At 44.6% G+C, this 25,573-nt stretch overlaps 1 protein-coding gene across 3 annotated transcripts in view; it reads right to left on the minus strand.

Moving 5' to 3' along the window:
* Nucleotides 1-25,573, minus strand: part of LOC131678827 (homeobox protein homothorax-like) — an 885,299-nt gene that overhangs the window by 777,756 nt on the left and 81,970 nt on the right. The gene's annotated exons all lie outside the window — the stretch shown is intronic.

The following is a 25,573-nucleotide window of genomic DNA, read 5'->3' on the forward strand; positions in this document are numbered from 1 at the left end:
AGTGAAATTTACATTGAGGGTGTGCAGTATCTTGAAGTGCTAGGAAGGACATATATCCTACTTGGCTTTGCCTGACACAGAAGAAGTTGCCGATTCGTCAGATAGCCCGAGGTCACTCACCAAGGTACATGAAGTTAGACAGACGAGTTTATCCGAGATAGCTTGGCGCTACTGTCCAACACCAGATGGATTCTTTTCCGCAGAAATCCTGATGATACGTCGTTGAATTTTTGAATTGGTCACAAATTCACGAAAGTAGATGTTCTCCGGCCAAGAGTCTTTGGACAGAGCCTTATCTCTGTATGATATGCTAACGCCAACTTGGAAGGTGATGAAGCTCAGAGATGAGAGATCCTTGTCCTTAAATATCTCAGCAGAAACTAGACGAACTATTCACGGTTGCAGATCCACCCCCAGACAATCTTTCACAAGCGTAGAAACTTCATTATCGTTTTTGTGCAGGGATCGAATGCTGACAAGTAAACCCATAACAACTCCTCAGGTGGTGAAATTGTTTTTATCGTTTCAAACGCAGCTTTGGATCCACGAATATTAGAGATTTTTGTTTTGAGCGGATCATCTTCATGCTTACGCTTGGGTGTGTTTGAAATTGCATTATATGCAGCAATCCGTTTCCAAGGCGTGCTTAAGGTTAGGGATAGCGGTTTCGAGTCAACTTTAATCGAAATAGCTTTGACGACATCTTTCAAATCAGCTATGTGATTCTTTATAGATTTCAAGTAGCTGTTGTCAGGTACTATGTCGCAACAACGTAAAGCCATTCTACGAAAATTATCATTCGAAAATAAGTCAGCACAGCCGTTGCACATCCAGAATAGATTCCGTGGGTGGGTTCCCAGGACGTCACGAACATCATAATCCATCTTGACGCAAATCATGTGGAACGAATTTCCGCAGTAGCCACGACATGTGATTCGATCAGAATCATTAACCACTTTCAAGCCGCTGGTACAAGCCATGCTTTTGGTGTAGAAATAACACCTAGCGGGTATGCAATATGCGCAAAATAACTAACGGGTATGATAACGTGCGTCAATCAAAGTGAACTTGCACGTAACGTGTGATCTCAGCTATCTATGAGAAGATGTCGCGAAAAAATTGAGCGTAACGTAGTGCGCAGTGATAACGTCAACAAAAATCAGAAACAAAACTATCATTTTCGCGAATCAACACAGCCAGATGTTATCGCGCTCGAAGCTACCAAATTTCAATGCACACGTACAACCGATAAACAAGATAAACAGATGAAACAAAAATAAAATAGATCGCGATTGTAAAAACACAACCGGAATACAACAAACAGTGATGCCAATGGAATTGATGGATAATTATTCACGGTGTATTTGTCGAACAACTTTATTAAAAAAAATCGGCATCTGTAAAACTTCGGGATATGAAAGAATGGACTTTTCCCTTTCATTTGAAAGTAAAATTAAAATATTCTGTCGGGGGTCTAGAACAACTTTTTGTTTTAAAGTTTTTTGATTGAAAACTTTAGTTTTTTTTAATGAAATTTGCTACTAATTGGTACTATAGACATTCAAAAAATACTAAAAGTGAGAATTTGATGAACAATCTCATTGTCTACAACTTCATAGAATGCTATAAATCGATGTAAAATACCCCGAGAAAGTTATTAATTTTTTTTTCAATTTTTAGGTGTGCGTGGGGCCTATGACAAGGACTTACAAAAAATGTTGGGTTTAAATGAACAGTAAATACAGATAAATTTCAATGTATACAAAGTCTCATTCTCAGCAGAAATAATATGCAGTAATGTTTCGATTGTATCACTATGTCTTTATATCAATACTCGTTTATATCACTCGATTATATCACGGTTTTATCTCGATTATATCACGCTTTTTGAAAAACAGACAAGGCACACTAAGTTTTGATCCAATTAAGACACATGTTGTGTCCTGGCACTTTTAAGATATTTTTACAATTGTTTTGCTTATTTATATGAAGGGTAATGAGCCTATTATTGGGTTTCGGACTATTGCGATAAGGGTTTATATATGATGAGGTCGGTCAAAAAGTTGAACTTTTTATTCTTTTATCTAAAAGTATAGATTCTTAAGAATATATCTGAAATTTTATAGAGGTCTAAGCAGTAGAAGCTGTTCACCGTGGGCGGAGGGCGTGGCGCGAAGCTTTAAACGTGAACCTCTTAATCTTCTTAAAATCTTGTTTTTTCAAAAACGTTATTGCACTGACTAGGATTGCCGAAATATCTTTCGGCTGATTCCAATTTTTGTTTTAATTTCTTCGTAACTTATTTACCGTGTCCTTAAGGGGGCGTCTGGTTCAGCGGGTAAAAAATAGACTTCTTTTTTATTCGCTTAATTGTTAGTTATCCGCAGGAAAATCTAACAAAATAATGAGAAAAACAATATACGCAAGATATGGTAGGTATGCAGAGATATGCATTTTCTCTTGAATTGATGTGAATACTTTTCTTTTGGAAGGACAATATCAACGATTGGATATGGGACTATTTCTATGGATGCTGACACAACGAGAACTGAACCGTAGGCCCTTCGAATAGAATGAATTTAATAGTCAAGATATTTGTCCAAAACCTTATCGTGCCAGATTCCTTCAAGTTTAGTTTTGGGTGGTTCAAAAATGTTAAGAAACAGTATGGGATACGTAAAGTGAAGCTGTGTGGGGAAAAATTATCCGCTGATACAATAGCATTTGACCCAATGCGTTAAACAAAGATGTCGGACGCTGCTCTAACCAACGGCTTCAAATGGGTAGTATGATAAACATGGCAAAAATAGTCACATTACCCTACTATGATTTATTCTTTTTGACTAACTTTAACTTTTTAATGCTTTTTGTTAATAGAAATACATGGATTAATGCTTGAATGTAATTTTTTGTTTTGTTTTGAATATATCACGCTTCAAATATATCACGCTAAAATACAGACCGACCGTGCTATAATCGAAACATTACTGTATAGTGATACTTTCACATGGTTGAATGATTTGACTTAAATTTGAAAAATATAAAATATATCTCAAGGTGGTATAGATGGCTCCCTGATGCTGGGGATCATTTTTTGATCATCGTACTCTACAGCAGTATATGCCTGTTCAATCATAGGGGCCCCTCAACTCAGTTGTGCCCAGGGGCCCCGAGTGGTCTTAAGACGGCTCTGAATACATGCACGAGTCTGCTCCAAAATTACTGTTCTTGAAAGAAAACTGTCAATGGACATATACATTGACATAAACTCGAAAATGACATTTGTTCACAGCATGAATTTTTCACATTTCGGACCCTTCCACACTGATTTGGACAGTGTTCCAAGCATATTTTGGACACACTGAATGTGACTGAATATATTTTGGAAACAGTGAAGTTTTTTCTACTAAACTGACCTACTGACTCGTTCTCTTTACTGTATATTTAATGCATGAAAGAAGAACATAAGCAAATCAGTGACTGCCAATCAAAAATCATTTTGAGAAATAGAGAAACTTTCGGAACATTTTTTTAAATGAAATGTTCCTCAATCGTTTGATTATCGACATCCATTGGTTTGAACATTTTTAAATAATTTGACCAAAAAGAGCAGGCGACCTACCGTTACGAATTTTTTCACTTTTTGATTATTCTAACTCGATAAACAAATAGCTGACAAGAAAGAAAATCGAGGGGTATCCAAAATAAGTTGAAATCAATTTTTTAATACATATTGTGGACACCATTTATTTAAGATTTTTTAGATAAAACATTACGAAGAAACCTTTTCAAACACGTAACATGCATAATACCAAATGAGACAAACTAATTAAATTGATAAAAAATATTATAATTGTACATTTAAATCCAATTTGAAAATGTATCATTTCCACCGGTTCCTCCTGGCTATCGTTGAAACATGAAACGTTTTCGGTGATATTTTTGAAAATCATCAAGAAGACAGAGTTGCCAGTTCAGTTCAGAATCTGGAGACATTAACAGCAACACGTCTTTCGGGTAAAGGTGATATTTTCTATATCTACTTTTCTATAGTAATCGCTATCTTCGTACAATAGACAAAACCTTTATTTCTCATTTACTATTGCGATTTCTGTTCAATGTACAGCGATTTCCAAAAGATAACAAACTTGAACATAAATCTCATCGAATTATTTTTCTATTCTTCAAGAAACTGTCAATCAGGATTCTCAATCGAAATCAAATCAAATGACTGAATATCTAATCGAGTTTGATCAAATATAAAGTAAAAATGTAGGCGAAAAATATATCCCACAAGATTCTAACGAGCGAAAAGGTTGATTCAATATTACATCAAGCATACTCCAGAATGAGTGAAGAAATAATAAAGATGAAACATATATATCTGCCATAGAAAGAAAAAAAACAGTTTCGTTTTGCTGCATTACCCAGCATCTTTCAAAGGAGTCTTAATTTCGTTCAAATTTTATCTACTCTTCTCTTTATCTCCTTGCTCCTAAAATATCATTGGTGCGCACAAAACGGTGGAATCTGGAATTATGTTTTTTCCGCTAAAACGTGGGACTTTGCTAGCATTCAGGTTTTTCTGAGCACACTGTTAAAAAAGCAAACCATATTTTTACAAATGAAAATATTTTTGGAATAAAACTTCTTAACCAATAGGCCCCATGCGAATCTAGAAACTTTGATAAAAATTTAATAGCTTTATCTGGCGATTTTAGATCGCGATGCAGTTTTCTACAAAGTTGTACACAATGAAATTGTCCATCAGATTCTCACTTTTGGTAATATTTAAATGTCTAAAGTATTATCTAGGGGTAAAAATATGAACCAGTTTCATTGAAAAACCTATGTTTTCAAACAAAAAACTTAAAAATAAAAAGTTGTTCTGGAGCCCCCGACAGAATATTTTAATTTTACTTTCAAATGAAAGAAAAAAAGCCCATTCTATCACATGCTGAAGTTTTAGCGATTCCGATTTTTTTCGAATAAAATTGTTCTACCAAACACACCTTGTATTATTTTTTACAATAACGTGTTAGCCGATTTTTGCGCAAATATTATATTTTGGTCTCAAAATGCTACGAAAAATTCATAAATGAAAACACCTTTATTACCTGCGGAAATTTGTGGAAAAACGTTACGCGGATTTTGAGTTACGAGGTATTATACCGCAAAACAATTTTTCGCAAGGCGTTTCCGGAGTATTATCTAAAATTTTCTCCACCAAGGAGAAACATAACATAGTGCATAGTTCAATGACTTGTTAACCCAAACAAAGATGCGGTTTCATTAATTCTCATCAGCTTAATCAGATTTCCTTTTCTGGCTAGACATCGAGATAAACTAGGAGTTTGCTCAGAAACACAAATAGTTTTGTCTTTTTTTTAATAACGTCAATCCGGTACTAGCTTTGTCCTATCACTAAGTTAGTGTCGGATTCTGAAGAGACGAAGCTGAAACTCAAACTCTATTATTAATTTAGAAAAAAATAATTTTCAATTGCTGCTTTATTATATAGCAAATAAATACATATACTGAATATTCTTGCACTCTTTACATCACCAAAGTATGCTTCAAATGTGTAGTTATGTTGAACGCCCACGAAGTATAGCGTTACCATTCAATAATTTATTTGTGCTTGGACATATGTTTCGAGTAATAATTTAAGGAATCGTTAGTTCATCTTCATATTTTTGATTGAGTCTACAACAACATGCAAGTAAAACTAATAAATGAAGTGGTATTGCTACGGCACCCCTGGAGCGTAAATGCATCTGTTTCTTCCTCTCTAATTCATCAATGTCATTGACGCAAAAATAAACAAATAATATGTCATTGAAATGAAAATAGTATATAGAAAGGTAAGGAAGAGGGCTAAGCCATGAGCCCTAGGGTAGACCCGCGTAGCAGAATCTCAACGTTGACGAATCGCCATGCGAGAAGTACATGTGCTTTTCAAACGACAAGTTCAGCAAAAAAAATGAAAGCCCATGTTAGTCCAGCTCCTCAGAGAGAATGTTCATAGAAACTGAATCAAAAACCACCTTCATGTTCAAGAAAACTGATGCCATCTGCTCTTTACAAGCATAATTTATTTGAGTTTCTGTTTAAAGCATCGCAGGATAATCGTTTGTCCCTTTGCTTTGCGGAAGCAATATACGTATTGTTACTGGCCGGACCAGAGAGGTCGCGGTTTATATTGCCCCTAGTCCCTGGTCAAGCCACGGGGACCGTTTGGGGTGGGCTCCGAAGGCTTCTTTTCATGGCTAGCTCGAGCTTGAGGCACGGAAGCTTCAGGGTCGGCTCAATGACGCTGCCATTAATACCGACTAAACTCCATTGGGCTCCGCCATCGTTCCTCCCAGGAACTACCTCTCGGTATTACTTCTGGGTGGATGGCTGTACTTAGTGTACTCATTCACTCTCACTCACGCGTTCATACGTCCTGTATGAGGCATACTTGGGTACTCTCTCCATCGCACCTTGATTCACTCTCAAACACTCCCACATGAGGCTGACTTTTGTGCTCACCTTTTTCGTTCCATGCGAGGCTGACTTGTGTGCTCACCTTACTCATTCCTTGCTAGGCTTACTTTTGTGCTCGCCCCACCCATACCACCCTATCACCTGATTCACTCTCAATCGTGCCACTCTATTGTACCTTTGTCACTCCCCCTGGCATCCCATGTGGGACATTTTTCTTAGGCCCCACTTCTGACATTCCATGCGAGGCTGACTTGTGTGCTCACCTTTTTCATTCCTTGCTAGGCTGACTTTTGTGCTAGCCTCTACCAACCTGTGAGGCTGACTTTTATGCTCACCCTTTACATGCAGTGTGAGACTGACTTGGATGCTCACCCTTTCACTCCTCTGCCACTCCATGAGGCATCGATAGATAAGTCCCAACATACTACGCTACGACCCTCCCGTCTTGGCATGAGGCAGTCCACTTATACGCCTATACACTCACTCTTCTGTCTTGCTTCGGGTGGCTGGGTTTACCCCTTACGCGGTTGCCAGTTGCTGCGCCAAACCTGCCTCGGCATGAACAGACCATTCACTCCTTATTTTGCGCTTGGCCTTTTTCGCTCCAGCTAACCAATCACTAGTTAGTCGTGCCCGTCGTCTGTTGCTCGGTTCGCCAGATTACGTTTAGCCTACTGGCAATCTGGATGGTAGCAGCCGAGACTGCGTTCCACTTCTCCACCGATTGACACATCCGCTGAATAAGGGTATCAGGGGTTGTGTCCCAGCCACAGACGTCAAGCATTGCTCTTCTTTCGACGTCGAACCGATGACATACGAACAGTATGTGTTCGGCAGTTTCATCTACACCTGGGCAGTTTGGGCAGACTGGGACCTCCGCGTGCCCGAACCTGTGGAGGTACTGTCGGAAACAGCCATGGCCTGACAGGAATTGTGTCAGGTGGAAGTGAATTTCCCCATGGGGTCTTCCAACCCAGCTTGATATGCTAGGTATCAGCTGGTGGGTCCACCTACCTTTCGAGGAGTTGTCCCACTCACGCTGCCATCTAGCGACCGAGGTCACCCTGGTGCGCTCGCGGGCTCCTCTATTTCCACGTAGCTCAAAGCACTCCTCATATTCCCGAATGACCAGCCCGACTGGCATCATGCTCGCTATCACGCAGGATGCATCGTGTGATACCGTGCGGTAGGCAGATATCACTCTGAGGCACATCACGCGGTAGGTGCTCTCCAGTTTCTGTAGGTAACTGGTTACCCTCAGTGCTCTTGACCATGACGGGACGCCGTACCTGAGGATAGATACGGCAACGCCTGCCAGTAACCTACGTCTACTGGCGCACACCTTTGAGCTGTTGGACATCATTCTCGATAGAGCCGCTACAGCAGTCGACGCTCTCTTGCAGGTATAGTCGACATGGCTGCCGAAGGTCAGCTTGTCGTCTATAATGACTCCGAGAGACTTCAGACTTCGCTGTGAAGTGATCGCGACTTCTCCCACATGGATAGCTGCATGTTGTGCCGACTTGCGGTTGTTGACGATAACTACCTCCGTCTTATGATGAGCGAGCTCCAGGCCTCTCGCGCTCATCCATTCCTCCACCGTGCTGATCGCGTGTTCTGCAGTTAGTTCTACCTCAGGAATTGACTCCCCGTAGACCTCCAAGGTGACGTCATCGGCAAAGCCGACGATCTTGACCCCAGGAGGGAACTTCAGTCTCAGAACCCCGTCATACATGAGGTTCCATTAGTTTATCTTCACATCTCGCCCTGAGCAGAAGCAAAAAATCGTCCCGCGCAAGTGAAACAGTCAATTCTACCTAAAAATCAATCGGTGCCTATCACACAAGCAGTCCATATAACAATAGCCTATACCTACTGTGCGATTTAGTGATGAGTGACGGTGCCCAGCAAAAAGCAACCCAGATACGGCCGAAATGTATTGCTGTTGATTACGGGGCATTAAGACCGGCCATTCGAGAAGTGGAACAGTTATTAAAAGTGCAGATGAAACTCAATCTGGCTGAAGTGAAAACCCTGCAAATACATCATATCAAACATTGCGTGCTGATTTCGTTCAACAACATTAACCAAGCTGAGTCATTCGCCTCGCGAAACAACATGCAGCACACCGCCGAATGCGGCAACGTTAAATATAGCATTCCCGTATACATCGAGAACGACGCTGTAGAAGTTCGTGTCCATGATTTGGCTACGCGTACCCCTGACGGCGCGATTAAAAAATGCTTGCAAAAATACGGAGAAGTAGACTCCGTTACACATGAGACTTGGAGGATTTTTTTCCCGGGCATCCCTAACGGTGTTCGTGTGGTGAGAATGCGTGTGACCAAGCCAATTCCCTCATATATAACCATCACAGCGTTAGGAAGTGACTATGTTCTCATTCATCAAACATCACTAGTCACGTACCCAGGGCAAATTCCTACGTGCCAGTTCTGCACGAAGAAGCTGCACCTCGGAAAACCTTGCGTAGAAACTGTTAAGGAAAACTTAACCAATCCAACTGAAATCAGCCCAGAACCATCTTACGCTAAACCACTAACAGCTGCAAAACCAACATTTTCGGATCAAGCACCAACAACCAGCAACAATAACAACGAAACGAATGCCGAAAAATACAATGACGACCGATAAGAGTAAGACACAAACTGGAACATCTGACCGCGAGCAGCAGGAAATTAGTACGGATGAGGACATGGACATGAACGACAACGCAAAAGAAGACAAACGGATCGAACCTCAAATGGCAGTGGACAACACTGGCAATATTTCGCCCCCTAGAAAAAGGATCTCAACACGCAGCAGAAAGCTGCGTCTAAACGAGACAAAAAACTTAACATAGTTGTTTTTTTTAATTTATTGTAAAAAACGAACAATCGGCCTCGTTGAGCTACCGCATTTGGGCCTAAATAAATTTAATAATTATAAAAAAAATGAGGTTCCATAGCACCGGGCCGAGGATCGAGCCCTGCGGGACTCCGGCGGTAATCGGAACTCTTTTCGGTCTCGTATAGCAGTACGCGGTTCCGGAAGTAACTTTCCAAGATCCGGTACAGACCCACCGGTAGGCTAAGCCGGTGTAACGAGAGCGCGATGGCATCCCAGCTTGCGCTGTTGAATGCGTTCTTCACGTCAAGTGTCACTAACACACAGTATCGAATACCTCGCCTTTTCCGTTGGATCGCTATCTCGGCAGTATTTATCACTGAGTTGAGAGCGTCCACTGAGGACTTACCCTTCCGAAAGCCAAACTGGTTGCTTGACAGACCGTCCGTACCTTCCGCGTACGGGGTTAGCCTGTTGAGGATGATCCTCTCCAGCAGTTTGCCAGTCGTGTCGATCAGACAGATTGGTCTGTACACCGATGGGTCGCCTGGCGGCTTCCCGGGCTTCGGCAACAGCACCAATTTCTGCCTTTCCCATCTATCGGGGAAACGGTACTCGTCAAGGCATCTCTGCATAGCTAGCCTGAACATGTTCGGGTTCGCTATGATCGCTGCCTTGAGAGCGTTGTTTGGAACTCCATCCGGCCCTGGAGCTTTGTTCATTGCTAGGGATTTAGCCACTGCGAGTAGTTCTTCATTCGTCACTGGAGCCACCATTTCGGCCGTGCCCGCGCTGTCTCGTAGTGCAGGTGGCCAGGGGCTTGTGGCTCGAGACGGGAAGAGTACTTCGATAATCGTTGCCAACCGGTCCGGAGACCGTTCTGGAGGTGACGATCTCCCTTTGGTCTTGGCCATCACAATCTTGTAGGCGTCACCCCACGGATTCGCGTTAGCACTCTCACACAGGTTGTCGAAACACGCTCTCTTGCTGCTTTTAATGGCCTTGTTAAGGGCCAATTTCGCAGCTCGAAACACTTCACGGCGGTTCTCTCTTGCATCCTCGGTGCGAGCTCTTTGTATCCTACGTCTAGCTCTGAGACAGGCTGACCGTAGAGCTGCAATCTCGGCACTCCACCAGTATACCGGGCATCTACCGTTTCTTGGCAGTGTTTTTCTCGGCATAGTGGCGTCGCACGCACGTGATAGAACAGCTACCAGCGCATCCCCGCTTAGACTGTCGGTGTTAGCCTCCAGTCCCAGGGCCGCGGTGAAAGCTTCGCTGTCGAAGTGATTGGACTTCCACCCGCGTACCTGACAGGGATCTCCCGCCCTCGGATGCTGCACACCATAGTTGATCTTAAAGCGGATTGCTAAATGATCGCTATGGGTGTAGCCTTCGTCTATCCTCCATTCCATGTCTTGAGCCAGACTCGGGCTGGCAAATGTTACGTCAATCCACGCCTCCACTCCATTTCTACGGAATGTACTAGCGGAGCCATTATTAGCTAGCACAGTATCGAGTTTCGCAAGCGCCTCCATTGACGCTTGACCCCTGCTATTTGTACAGCGGCTGCCCCACTCCACTGCCCAAGCGTTAAAGTCTCCCGCTATGACTACCGGTTTCCGGCCCACTAGGTCTGACGAGAGCCTGTCGATCATCTGTTCTATTGGCCACCTTGGTGGAGCGTAGCAGCTGCAATAGAACACACCATTGATCTTGGCAATCGCAACACCCTCGGCGGAGGGGTGTATTACCTCTTGAACCGGGAACCGTCCCGTTGTACAGATTGCCACTATTCCAGACCCGTCCGACACCCAATTGCCGTTGCCGGCAGGGATGCGGTACGGGTCTGATAAGAGGGCGACATCTGTCCTCGACTCCGAGACTGACTGCCACAGCAGCTGTTGGGCTGCTGCACAATGGTTAAGATTTAGCTGTGTGACTTTCACGGCTTCTTCTTATTTTCTTCACCGAAGGGACACGAAGGTCCGCCCATAGTATGTTTATGGGCTTGCTTCTTAGCGGTGCAGATAAGGCACTTGTACGCCTTAGTGTAGCCCCGCTCCTTATGCCCCTCCTCGCCCCAGCGATGACATAGTTTGCTCCTGTCTATGTTCTTGCACTCGTAGGCTTTGTGGCCGGACTCAAGGCACCGATAGCACCTATCCACTGAAGGCGGCTGGGGTATGCTAATAGGGCATACCGACCAGCCGATCTTCAGCTTCCCTTTCTCGGTTACCTTTTTGGCATCCGCCTTCAGTAGCTTGAGGTAGGCTACTTGGGTGACAGAGGGTCCATCTCTAAATCGCACAGAGGCCCGCTCGATGGTGACGTCGCATTGCTCCTTAACGGCTGCGACGATGTCTTCTGCGGTCGTGACCTCGTCCAGTTGCTTGCACTGGAGAGTCATTTCCGCCCCTAGCGACCTGACTGGGCGCCTTCACCAAGGACCTCTTGCGCCAAGGCCTTGTATACCGCACTTGATTGTGCGCCTCGCTTCAGCACCAGAAGCATTTCTCACGTGTTGGTGCGTCTCACGCTACGCACATCCTGCCCAAGGGCCGAAAGGCTTTCGGCCGCCTTCATCGACTTTAGGACGTCGGCATATTTGTCCTTGTCGGTTTTTAGCCACAAGGCTTCGCCTCTGTCCTTGGCCTTCTTCGCGGGCCGCGGTACCTCCGGTGTCGGTGCCGGCTTCTTCCTTGTGACCAGCGTCCAGGGGTTAAAGCCCCCCTGCCCCGGTCGCGCCGGGTTGCTGGTACCAACGCTCTGCTCAGCGAGGTCACTCTCGCCCTCGCTTACCTCGGCCAGGCGGCGTTTGTCCTTAACGGTTGCACGCCGTGTGGTGTCGGTTTTTGCACCCTCGCCTGGCGACTTCCTAGGGTGCTTCGCGTTCGACGCCGTCTTACGATTGCCCTTGCCCTTTCCTTTTCCCTTCGAGGGGAACTCGGCCGCCGCTTCGAGCGACGCGGCTGCTCCATAAAAGGTGAAGGCCACTGTCTGAGTGCCTGTATCGACCTTCTCTCTTCCCTCCCTCTTGGAGGACACTGTCTGGGTTTCTCTATCTGAATTCTCCCGACATTCCACCCTCTTGGCATAAGCCTGCTGTTTCTGTCTTGCGACACGAACAGTTTTCCGGAGCTCCAGGAGACTCTGCTTTAACTCCTTGCTTATGTTTTGCTTTGCGCTAGTAACTCGATTATTGAATCGAGCGCATCGCGGATAGTGGCCCGTCCAGTGCGTTGGTAGGGCTATTTCCTACCGCTACTGGGGGGTACCTGGTGCTATCAGATGCAGCACTCGTCGCTCCACTACTCTCCCCACGGGGGGGAGACCTCGCCAAACCACCTCTAGCAAAGGGGTGTGGCACCTCCGTTTGTTTGTTTTTGTTTTTAGTTGACTCCATGATTGATCCCACGAGTAGCGCGAGAATAAATGTCCGCCATGCCAGAGCTCCGCATTAACGTGGTAAGGGACGCTTACTGTGGGGGTTGCCCAGGTACCCCACAGGCTCCGTTAACGATCGAGCATCTTTTTCACCCCCTCGATCACTCATCCCTCTGCACGGGTCGCTTCACGCCTTGGAATTGGGGTTATGACCTATCTTGCTTTACGTGGTGACCGCAGCCCAGATCATCACAACCATCCTCCTTTACCAGGGCTTGGGACATGTAGCTCTGGTTCTCAATAGTTCCATGTACGTATATTATTACAGACATGCTGCTATTGAGATCCGTCATTCGCTAGCGGAGTTCAATTCACACAATTTTGGTGTTTTTTTTTACAATGGAGAAGACCTTTATGTCCTAGCCCAGTACACGTGCTATTGGTAGGGTCCAATCTACCGCACGGGGTGCACTGGGGGCGTGTCGGACTCGAATGGTGACCAGCCATTAATACCGACTAAACTCCATTGGGCTCCGCCATCATTCCTCCCAGGAACTACCTCTCGGTATTACTTCTGGGGGGATGGCTGTACTAAATGTACTCATTCACTCTCACTCACGCGTTCATACATCCTGTATGAGGCTTACTTGGGTGCTCTCTCAATCGCACTTTGATTCACTCTCCAACACTCCCACATGAGGCTGAATTTTGTGCTCACCTTTTACGTTCCATGCGAGGCTGACTTGTGTGCTCACCTTACTCATTCCTTGCTAGGCTTACTTTTATGCTCGCCCTACCCATACCATGTGAGGCTGACTTGGGTGCTCACCCTATCACCTGATTCACTCTCAATCGTGCCACTCTATTGTACCTTTGTCACTCCCTCTGGCATCCCATGTGGGACATTTTTCTTAGGCCCCACTTCTGACATACCATGCGAGGCTGACTTTTGTGCTCACCTTTTTCATTCCTTGCTAGGCTGACTTTTGTGCTAGCCTCTACCAACCTGTGAGGCTGACTTTTATGCTCACCCTTAACATGCAGTGTGAGACTGACTTGGATGCTCACCCTTTCACTCCTCTGCCACTCCATGAGGCATCGATAGCTTAGTTCCAACATACTACGCTACGACCCTCCCGTCTTGGCATGAGGCAGTCCACTTATACGCCTATACACTCACTCTTCTGTCTTGCTTCGGGGTGGCTGGGTTTACCCCTTACGCGGTTGCCATTCGCTGCGCCAACCTGCCTCGGCATGAACAGACCATTCACTCTCTTATTTTGCGCTTGGCCTTTTTCGCTCCAGCTAACCAATCACTAGTTAGCCGTGCCCGTCGTCTGTTGCTCGGTTCGCCAGATTACCTGTAGCCTACTGGCAATCTGGATTGTAGCAGCCGAGACTGCGTTCCACTTCTCCACCGATTGACACATCCGCTGAATAAGGGTATCAGGGGTTGTGTCCCAGCCACAGACGTCAAGCATTGCTCTTCTTTCGACGTCGAACCGATGACATACGAACAGTATGTGTTCGGCAGTTTCATCTACACCTGGGCAGTCCGGGCAGACTGGGACCTCCGCGTGCCCGAACCTGTGGAGGTACTGACGGAAACAGCCATGGCCTGACAGGAATTGTGTCAGGTGGAAGTGAACTTCCCCATGGGGTCTTCCCACCCAGCTCGATATGCTAAGTATCAGCCGGTGAGTCCACATACCTTTCGAGGAGTTGTCCCACTCACGCTGCCATCTGGCGACCGAGGTCGCCCTGGTGCGCTCGCGGGCTCCCCTATTTCCACGTAGCTCAAAGCACTCCTCATCTTCCCGAATGACCAGCCCGACTGGCATCATGCTCGCTATCACGCAGGATGCATCGTGTGATACCGTGCGGTAGGCAGATATCACTCTGAGGCACATCACGCGGTAGGTGCTCTCCAGTTTCTGTAGGTAACTGGTTACCCTCAGTGCTCTTGACCATGACGGGCCGCCGTACCTGAGGATAGATACGGCAACGCCTGCCAGTAACCTACGTCTTCTGGCGCACACCTTTGAGCTGTTGGACATCATCCTCGATAGTGCCGCAACAGCAGTCGACGCTCTCTTGCACGTATAGTCGACATGGCTGCCGAAGGTCAGCTTGTCGTCTATAATGACTCCGAGAGACTTCAGACTTCGCTGTGAAGTGATCGCGACTTCTCCCACATGGATAACTGCATGTTGTGCCGACTTGCGGTTGTTGACGATAACTACCTCCGTCTTATGATGAGCGAGCTCCAGGCCTCTCGCGCTCATCCATTCCTCCACCGTGCTAATCGCGTGTTCTGCGGTTAGTTCTACCTCAGGAATTGACTCCCCGTAGACCTCCAAGGTTACGTCGTCGGCAAAGCCGACGATCTTGACCCCAGGAGGGAACTTCAGTCTCAGAACCCCGTCATACATGAGGTTCCATAGCACCGGGCCTAGGATCGAGCCCTGCGGGACTCCGGCGGTAATCGGAACCCTTTTCTGACCGGCATCGGTCTCGTATATCAGTACGCGGTTTTGGAAGTAACTTTCCAGGATCCGGTACAGACCCACCGGTAGGCTAAGCCGGTGTAACGAGAGCGCGATGGCATCCCAGCTTGCGCTGTTGAATGCGTTCTTCACGTCAAGTGTCACTAACGCACAGTATCGAATACCTCGCCTTTTCCGTTGGATCGCTATCTCGGCAGTATTTATCACTGAGTTGAGAGCGTCCACTGTGGACTTACCCTTCCGAAAGCCAAACTGGTTGCTTGACAGACCGTCCGTACCTTCCGCGTACGGGGTTAGCCTGTTGAGGATGATCCTCTCCAGCAGTTTGCCAGTCGTGTCGATCAGACAGATTGGTCTGTACACCGATGGGTCGCCTGGCGGCTTCCCGGGCTTCGGCAACAGCACCAATTTCTGCCTTTCCCATCTATCGGGGAAACGGTACTCGTCAAGGCATCTCTGCATAGCTAGCCTGAACATGTTCGGGTTCGCTATGATCGCTGCCTTGAGAGCGTTGTTTGGAACTCCATCCGGCCCTGGAGCTTTGTTCATTGCTAGGGATTTAGCCACTGCGAGTAGTTCTTCATTCGTCACTGGAGCCACCATTTCGGCCGTGCCCGCGCTGTCTCGTAGTGCAGGTGGCCAGGGGCTTGTGGCTCGAGACGGGAAGAGTACTTCGATAATCGTTGCCAACCGGTCCGGAGACCGTTCTGGGGGTGACGATCTCCCTTTGGTCTTGGCCATCACAATCTTGTAGGCGTCACCCCACGGATTCGCGTTAGCACTCTCACACAGGTTGTCGAAACACGCTCTCTTGCTGCTTTTAATGGCCTTGTTAAGGGCCAATTTCGCAGCTCGAAACACTTCACGGCGGTTCTCTCTTGTATCCCCGGTGCGAGCTCTTTGTATCCTACGTCTAGCTCTGAGACAGGCTGACCGTAGAGCTGCAATCTCGGCACTCCACCAGTATACCGGGCATCTACCGTTTCTTGGCAGTGTTTTTCTCGGCATAGTGGCGTCGCACGCACGTGATAGAACAGCTACCAGCGCATCCCCGCTTAGACTGTCGGTGTTAGCCTCCAGTCCCAGGGCCGCGGTGAAAGCTTCGCTGTCGAAGTGATTGGACTTCCACCCGCGTACCTGACAGGGATCTCCCGCCCTCGGATGCTGCACACCATAGTTGATCCTAAAGCGGATTGCTAAATGATCGCTATGGGTGTAGCCTTCGTCTACCCTCCATTCCATGCCTGGAGCCAGACTCGGGCTGGCAAAGGTCACATCAATCCACGCCTCCACTCCGTTTCTACGGAATGTACTAGCGGAGCCATCATTAGCTAGCACAGTATCGAGTTTCGCAAGCGCTTCCATTAGCGCTTGACCCCTGCTATTTGTACAGCGGCTGCCCCACTCCACTGCCCAAGCGTTAAAGTCTCCCGCTATTACTACCGGTTTCCGGCCCACGAGGTCCGACGAGAGCCTGTCGATCATCTGGTAGAACTGTTCTATTGGCCACCTTGGTGGGGCGTAGCAGCTGCAATAGAACACACCATTGATCTTGGCAATCGCCACACCCTCGGCGGAGGGGTGTATTACCTCTTGAACCGGGAACCGTCCCGTTGTACAGATTGCCACCATTCCAGACCCGTCTGACACCCAATTGCCGTTGCCGGCAGGGATGCTGTACGGGTCTGATAAGAGGGCGACATCTGTCCTCGACTCCGAGACCGACTGCCACAGCAGCTGTTGGGCTGCTGCACAATGGTTAACATTTAGCTGTGTGACTTTCACGGCTTCTTCTTATTTAACTCACCGAAGGGACACGAAGGTCCGCCCATAGCATGTTTATGGGCTTGCTTCTTAGCGGTGCAGATAAGGCACTTATATGCCTTAGTGCACCCCCGCTCTATATGTCCCTCCTCGCCGCAGCGACGACATAGCTTGCTCCTATCTATGCCTTTGCATTCGTATGCTTTGTGGCCGGATTCAAGGCACCGATAGCACCTATCCACTGAAGGCGGCTGGGGTATACTAATAGGGCATACCGACCAGCCGATCTTCAGCTTCCCTTTCTCGGTTACCTTTTTGGCATCCGCCTTCAGTAGCCTGAGGTAGGCTACTTGGGTGCCAGAGGGTCCGTCTCTCAATCGCACAGAGGCCCGCTCGATTGTGACGTCGCAGTGCTCCTTAACGGCTGCGACGACGTCTTCTGCGGTCGTGAACTCGTCCAAGTGCTTGCACTGGAGAGTCATTTCCGCACCTAGCGACCTGATTTGGGCGCCCTCACCAAGGACCTCTTGGGCCAAGGCCTTGTATACTGCACTTGATTGTGCGCCTCGCTTCAGCACCAGAAGCATCTCTCCCGTGTTGGTACGTCTTACACTACGCACATCCTGCCCAAGGGCCGAGAGGCTTTCGGCCGCCTTCATCGATTTAAGGACATCGGCGTATTTGTCCTTGTCGGTTTTTAACCACAAGGCTTCGCCTCTGTCCTTGGCCTTCTTCGCAGGCCGCGGTACCTCCGGTTTCGGTGCCGGCTTTTTCTTGGTGACCAGCGTCCAGGGGTTTGAGCCCCCCTGCCCCGGTCGTGCCGGGTTGCTGGTACCATCGCTCTCCACCGCGAGGTCACTCTCGCCCTCGCTTGCCTCGCCCAAACGGCGTTTGACCTTGACGGTTGCACGCCGAGTGGTGTCGGTTTTGGCACCCTCGCCTGGCGACTTCCTAGGGCGCTTCGCGTTCGATGCCGTCTTGCGATTGCCCTTTCCTTTTCCCTTCGAGGGGAACTCGGTCGCCGCTCCGATCGACGTGGCTGCTCCGTAGAAGGTAAAGGCCACTGTCTATGAACCTCTATCGACCTTCTCTCTTTCCTCCCTATTGGAGGCCACTGTCTGGGTTTCTATGTCGGGCCTCTCCCGACATTCCACCCTCTTAACACAATTTTGGTGTGTGAGTGTAGGTGTGTATAGGGGCCGGCTGGCGAACGCTGGGACGAAGCGGGAAACGGTCGGCTGCTGTTGCGATGGCTACGACGACGGGATGTTGCTGCGATGGTCTGCTGTTGGTGTGACGATGGTACACGTGGGCTGTTGGGTGGCGGGGTCCGATGCGACCAGCGATGCACCTTTCTGGCGGGAGCGTCGATAGGCGATCACTGCGGTTGATCTTCGGCAACAGGCTGGCGATTCAAGGGCATTCTGGCACCTAGTGGCTGGACTCAGCTGCCTTCTGGTGACTCGGAGGTCTCCGTGGAACCTCGTGGCTGGTTCAGTGTGCTCATGGGCACTTTTGACGGGCTTTTAGCGATGATGGTGTCACTATCGACGACGGTCCTGTTCAAGGGGCACCACGCCTCGAACTATAAGCCACTCCGATGGCTTTAAGATCTAATATAATGGGTCCTGCAAGCGGATAATGTTGACGAGGGAGGGAAATCTTATGGGTTTGCTACTGGGAATGTTTTAATTTGCGTTTCATACCTGATTCCTTCTCGGTATTTAGTTAATTCACTTTCTATCACTCCTCTATTTGCTTCACTATATACTTTACGTTCAAATATTTCTAACTGTCTATCAACTCAAACTTTTAACTTTGATGTCTGCCTTTCTTGAAGTCTACAGCAAAAGTGATTCGCATATTCTTTCTATCCTAACCCAGTAGCTTCCCTCTCACTCGCAATTTTCCTCTCCCGTTTGGTTTTACTTCAAGCTTTCCCATAGTTTCCCAGTCCCGAGCGTTTCCTGTTTTCCCAACGTGGGTGTAATTTGATGTTTTGTGTTTAATATTTATTTAGACCGTTTGAATATAATTTACGTGTGCCTTCCTTATAATTTCCTCCTAAATATTTTAATTATTACATTGAATATTCATATACAAAATAAACATTATATACTTTCATTATCCAAGACACATATTTGAGAGTATGGTTGAGCCTCCTAACAGTTATACGCAGTATTATAGCGTATCTATTACTGCCTACGTTCGTGTCGAACAGCAGTATGGCAAACTCTCTTGCTCGCGTTTTGCTTTCGTTTTTTGCAACTGGTCTATGGGGTAAAGGGCCCAAATGGTAACACTACCCCACACTCCCCCTTAAAAAATAATCGTCATTATTTTTTTAACTCTTGAGATTAACCCTGCCCAGGGTTGAGTGGCTACTTTTAAGCTAACGGATTTTCCCAAAAAGAAATCATCTGCGTGTCGATTTACCAAATAGTTAATTTTGGTTTCTTAAAATTAACCATTTTCGACCATTTACCCTATCGCGGATCTCTTTAATCGATCTTCTCTTCTCCCGGTAATCTAAACCTTATCTATTGTTCAGAGGGAGAGAGTGATTTGATCTACTCTTGATCCTCAACGGTGAATTTGATCAAATGAAGCTGTTACTCAAATGTGGACTGTCATGGCTACCGAAAGTAGATTGGGTGCAGTTGTGAAAATCTATAGTGAAATTTTTAGATTGAGGCGAATAGTGTTAACTTTTTTTTTGTTTTGAGGTTAATTTGTTAAGATTTGTGGGCATTTTTTTATGACAGCAATGAGCCCTAAAATTGTAACGCAGAGTAAACCGGTTTAGAAAATCTGCTACGCGAAATTTAGAAATGATCATTTTTGCGTTTAGTTTTCCTTGATCGGTGTTATTCCAAATTCGCGAATTGCATTTCAGGAAGTTTGTTTAGTATTTATTTCTAGCTAACTCATAACGACAAACTTGCCATTTTCATTTGCTGATCTTTTTTCGAACAATTTTCGAGTACAGGACAGCATTTCAATCGGTGAATACGAGTTGTGATCGGAGGATAGTTTACCAGGCTTTTGGTTTGGGTGGTAACTTGTCTCCAATTGTGTAAAACATGTTATACTATATTCACACTACAGAGTTAAAACACGTTATAATAACTAGCAACAAGAAAAATGTCATCAAAATAACGTTTAAACATGTTTAACTCGTAGTGTGAACGTAGTATTACCCTCAAGAAATTTATTAAATAAATTCAATAACAGTCTTTTTGCGGAGTCTGGCAGATTATTCAATAAGTTTAATTTGATTCTGTCTGGCCCTGGGGTCTTTTTTACCGGGACGGAATCCGGAAAAATCTTCTTGCCGAAATTAAATATCCAACGGTTTGAATATTTCACACTCTCGTTAGTACTGCTTCGATTTAGCATACGTCTGGTCGGTCCCAAAGACTGCTTATCCATGTTTCTCTTGTTAAACCGTCGATAAACCGGCGCCAGTGACTAACACTAGGACGACTTTGTTGCGTATTTTTGGTTATATCTTTTGGTACAGCGAATCTATTTTTAATTTAAAAACCCTTTTAATCCAGCTAGCAGTGTAATGAGATATTTCTTATAACTCTTATCACTCTTTGCGGTTATTATATCGATTAAGAACATTTAGAACTTGACGTTTTGTGATGTTTTGATAACACATACTCCACGAGACAGTGGCAGGACTCAGAGAAACGCTAAAATCAGCACAGGACAACATCAGTACTAGGAATCTCAAAGACTAAACCAAAACAAAGGAAAAGCGGAAAATGGCCCGTATAGGTATTCTAGAGCCAATCAGTTATAAACTTAGAACAGCAAACTAAAACTAGGCACGCTCATATGGACATGATCGAAAGGAAATGTGAAGAATCCTTTGTAGGAGTAGGAGTTGGATGTTGCACACGAGTCTTCCGCATGGTCATTGACAGAACATAACCATCATCACTGATTCGATCTCGAATATCTATCCGTTTTTCAATTTCATTGCTTTCGTTTCTCTTAGTCTTAAATTTGCCGAAAATAGCCAACAAAATCCATACAATATTTGGCGTTTTAAATGGATCATTACTAGAGGGGGAGCCGGGGCTATTAAGACCGTGGAAGTAATTCAGACCCCATAGATTTCTCAGAAAATCGTAAGACTTTCTAACTGTTGTAAATATTCATGGAATCACTATTCTAAAGCAAAAATTTTGACATCTGAGTCTAATTCTTTGGTTCTTTTTAGAATGTAGATACAACGTATATCATTTTTTACCACTCTCGAAAGTCTATTTTTGAAACCATTACTAGATAAACAAAAGTCGAAATAATCATAAAATCTGTTACATATATCACACATTGCCCTTATGAGTTCGTTCTGGCCATATTCAGTTGGCTGAAAGTCAAGTCTCAAAAAATCCCATGATCTTAGACTTCTAGGGGGCACATTTACATTGAGAGAATACAAGTAGCATGGATTTGATCAGTTAAAAGATTATCTCCTCTTTTGGCTAGGGTATCCATATCCAATAAACAACAACGATCAACGTACGGTGGCAGATCCGATGGGTTACGTCCCGGAAAAGATTTAAAGGTTCCCCCACACTGACGCGATTTTGTCGCAGCGACTGCGAAAAGTTCGCGAAGCCACTTGTCGCTAGCAACTCTGCTCATGGCGACAGATGTGCGCTCCCATACTGACGCGAACTTTTCGCGTCGGCTGTTGCGAAATTGCAGCGATTTTTTAACAATCGCTGCGTGCGAGGATTCTGTCGCAGTCGCTGGGTGCTCGCCAGATATGCAACATGGCTAATAATGACTAATCAACTATTGTTATTTGGCGCATCTCTACTTTACATAAATAATAATACTTTCAAAGTGGATTGTTGGTTGGCTTTGATATCCCTTTCTTGCTCCTTTTTACTCCGGTTTGCTACCAGAAGAAGAAAAAAGAGAAGAAAAGAGTACAGGAACGATTTTCTTTGGAGTACTTCCAGTTTCTGCTGGTACTGGAACAGACCTACTGATAGCTGCTCAATTTCTCACGAGTATATGTACATGTATCTGTCCGCCTAGATTGAGAGAACATTCGAAATCAAAATCCCACTGCTTCTGGTCGGATATACGCACAGCAACGACGAATCATCTGAATACACCTCTATGCTAACCGGATCTAATCTGCCGCATATGCGAGAGTTAACTTACATCTCCTTGTTTATAATTCTGGAACCGAATGTGGAGACTCCCAAGTTCGGCACCAACCGACTGGAGTGTGGGTTGGGATGCAGCAGACTATGGAGCGTATTTATCTGTGAGGAGAGGAGTACCGCAGTGAGTTGCTACCGCTAGCAACGTTGCTCAGTGGCGAAAGGATCTGTGTTACAAGGCTGCTTGGTCCGATCAACGTTCCCTTTGTGTCCGATGAAAACGTGGAGCTAATGATATATAGGCGATATGTTTCCCCAATTCCTATTCACTACAACATGGACGCATGTTCACAAATTGGCGGAATTCAGACCACTAACCGAGTAATTTTTAATCGTTTCCAAAAATAGACAATATTTATGAAGCCAAGCTTTTTTTCGGGAAATCATGAATATGATGTGCGCTTCGCCAAAGGATTTAGGTGTTTTATTACCTTGTTTTTACTTTTTTTTGAAGTACGATGTGTATCTTATCTTAGGACACAGTTTCTTAACAGGCGATAGTACTTTTGTCATTATACGAGAGAACAACGATTTCTACTTTGTAGATGCAACCAGCGGTAAAAAATACTCCAGCTCCGATACGTACTGTCCTTTAAGTAGAATTTACTACTTTGTCAACCAGAACAGCGTCTGGGGAAATATTCAAAAAGAGAACCGGGTATTCCTGACGCAGCTAGATGTGAACAAATCAGCCTACTGGAGACCGCTATTCAATCGATCTCATGAAACTCCCACCGGTTGTATTCACGATGGAATTTACTTGTAGAAAAATGCGCTGAATGTACGAGATTTGTAAAAAACTATTGACAAAAAGATTGTTAAGAAGATTGCAATTTGGAGAACACATCGTAAAATTACATGGAACCGGTTAGTTTATGAAGCTATCAATTTTGTATTCTCGGATGGTATGCTATAGCAAAAAACGCAATACCATACTCAGGTTTTTTTTTACGCGGGGGATACGAGCCGCGTAAATGAAAACCGCGTAAATGAAAACCGCGTAAATTTCAAAATCCGCGTAAATGAAAACCGCGTAAATTTCAAAATCCGCGTAAATGAAAACCGCGTAAATTTCAAAATCCGCGTAAATGAAAACCGCGTAAATTTCAAAATCCGCGTAAATGAAAACCGCGTAAATTTCAAAATCCGCGTAAATGAAGACCACTTAAATTTAAGAATCCGCGATAAAGGGAACCTCATTGATGGATACCGCGTAAATTCCAAAATCCGCGTAAATGAAAACCGCGTAAATTTCAAAAACCGCGTAAATGAAAACCGCGTAAATTTCAAAATCCGCGTAAATGAAAACCGCGTAAATTTCAAAATCCGCGTAAAAAAAACCGCGTAAAAAAATACCGCGCAAAAAAAAACCGCGTAAAAAAAAACTTGAGTGTATTCTAATTTCAACTATATAAGTAACCAACTTGCATACGCCCTTCCCAATGGGTGCGCGACGTTTGGCATAAATACGTTAGGCAGAGGTACGTTAGGTATACATACGTTAGGCATAAGTACTTTAGGCATAATGGACGTTAGGCATAATGGACGATTGGCATAATATACGTTAGGCATAATAGACGATTGGCATAATGTACGTTAGGCATAATAGATGATAGGCATAATTCACAAAAATATAAAAATAAAAAAATACCATGCGGCATATTTATCCCTTGCAACTGTAGGATTTTTTTTTCTATTTTTTCCGTGGCCGAGCTGAAGAAAGTATCCCTTGATTTAAGTCAATAGTTTGGTACAAGCACATTTCAAGCCTATTATTTGTATAACCAATACAGTTGTATCCAAATATTTAAAAAAGCCAAATAATGAACAAACATTAATTGTTGGAGCCTATGGAAACTTGCACTGTTTTGCACAGCATCAGCCTAAGGCTACAGATTTAACGATTGTGACGATACCATTTTCGTTTCGGTACCTCGTCACGGTACACAAATAAACTCTCTCTCGTATCAGACATTTTTCGTTGTTCTATTTAGATGGCCTCACGAATATAATCATTGAACTTAATAATATAGGTGATAATCAATATTGAAGCAGCAATATTCTTATAATCGTTGAATAAATAATAAAATGCATCATTCTTTCTTTCATGAGTTGTTCTTCAAGAGCACATATTTTCTTCTTAAACAATCGCACCATATATGTATGTAAGAGCTAAGCTAAGTTGATGTGCGTTATTCATACCTTAAGGGGTTATATACAAAGTTGTGGCGATAAAATGAGCTAAGTTCGTGATTTTTTTTATTTGAAAAAGCGAAAGCAGTTCGCTCGGAATACAGCAAGATTCCATTTTTTGGCCGTTTTTGGCATGCTTCATTTTTGGCAACAAAAAAGTTCCGTTTTTGGCAACATTGTTTTTGTTCATAATAAATCTTTAAAAAAATGCTCAATACACATTTTGTTATAATAGTGGATATCACTTTTGACTTTAGTTCCAAACATAGGAGTCATATTTACTATATTTTATTGGAGCGGGCATAGCGTATAAAATTAAATTAGCTGATTTTTTCACATATTCTAATATAATTATGTTTTGGTAACGTTTGTGATGTCACAAATAGAAAATAAAAGCTTTTAAGATATGGTTCCATTTTTGGTACGGTTCCAGTTTTGGCAACTGAAAAAAATTATTGCTGCCAAAAACGGAATTCTACTGTACTATCAAAAAATAGAACACAAGTTGAATTACAATTTTTTTAACAAAATTCAAAACTTTTTGAGCAACTTTGCGGAATGTCACAATTAATCTTCTTAAGACAGATGTCTTCCGTTTAATTTCACTATATTAGTATTTCAACTATTACTTGTAGTCTTCTTCAGTGTTCATATCAGTCTAAAGAAAATTACTATTTTAGTTATTTTAAATTTATAGGTTGTACGTAGAGAAATTAACGCAAGCTGAGTTTCTACATAACATGCATTTGGTCTTCTTCTTTAATTTGAGTTCAGATTTATTCAAGTATATATGGTAGAATAAAATATGGATCGAGTTTGATAAGCTTCCAGAGTAATTCTACCACATCTAAAAAGTTCAAACATTTACGCTTTATCATTCTAGGCCATCACTGCCAAAAAATTACTCTTTCGATATTTTATGCCTAACGTCCATTATGCCTAACGTATATTATGCCTAACTTCCATTATGCCTAACGTCCATTATGCCTAACGTACGTATGCCAAACGTCCTTATGCCTAACGTATTTATGCCTAATGGGGTACACCCCTTCCCAACTTTCAGTCGGACACTTGTCTGGAAACTAATACGAATGACAATCTGGAATTGCCCAAATCAAAAGCACAGGCCTTTACTTAATTCCGAAAACAAGGTGGAATTTGCGCTAGGAGACTACATAAAAGATTACCTAAACA

The sequence above is a fragment of the Topomyia yanbarensis genome, chromosome 1 (assembly GCF_030247195.1).
Source record: "Topomyia yanbarensis strain Yona2022 chromosome 1, ASM3024719v1, whole genome shotgun sequence".
Classification (NCBI taxonomy): Eukaryota; Metazoa; Arthropoda; class Insecta; order Diptera; family Culicidae; genus Topomyia; species Topomyia yanbarensis.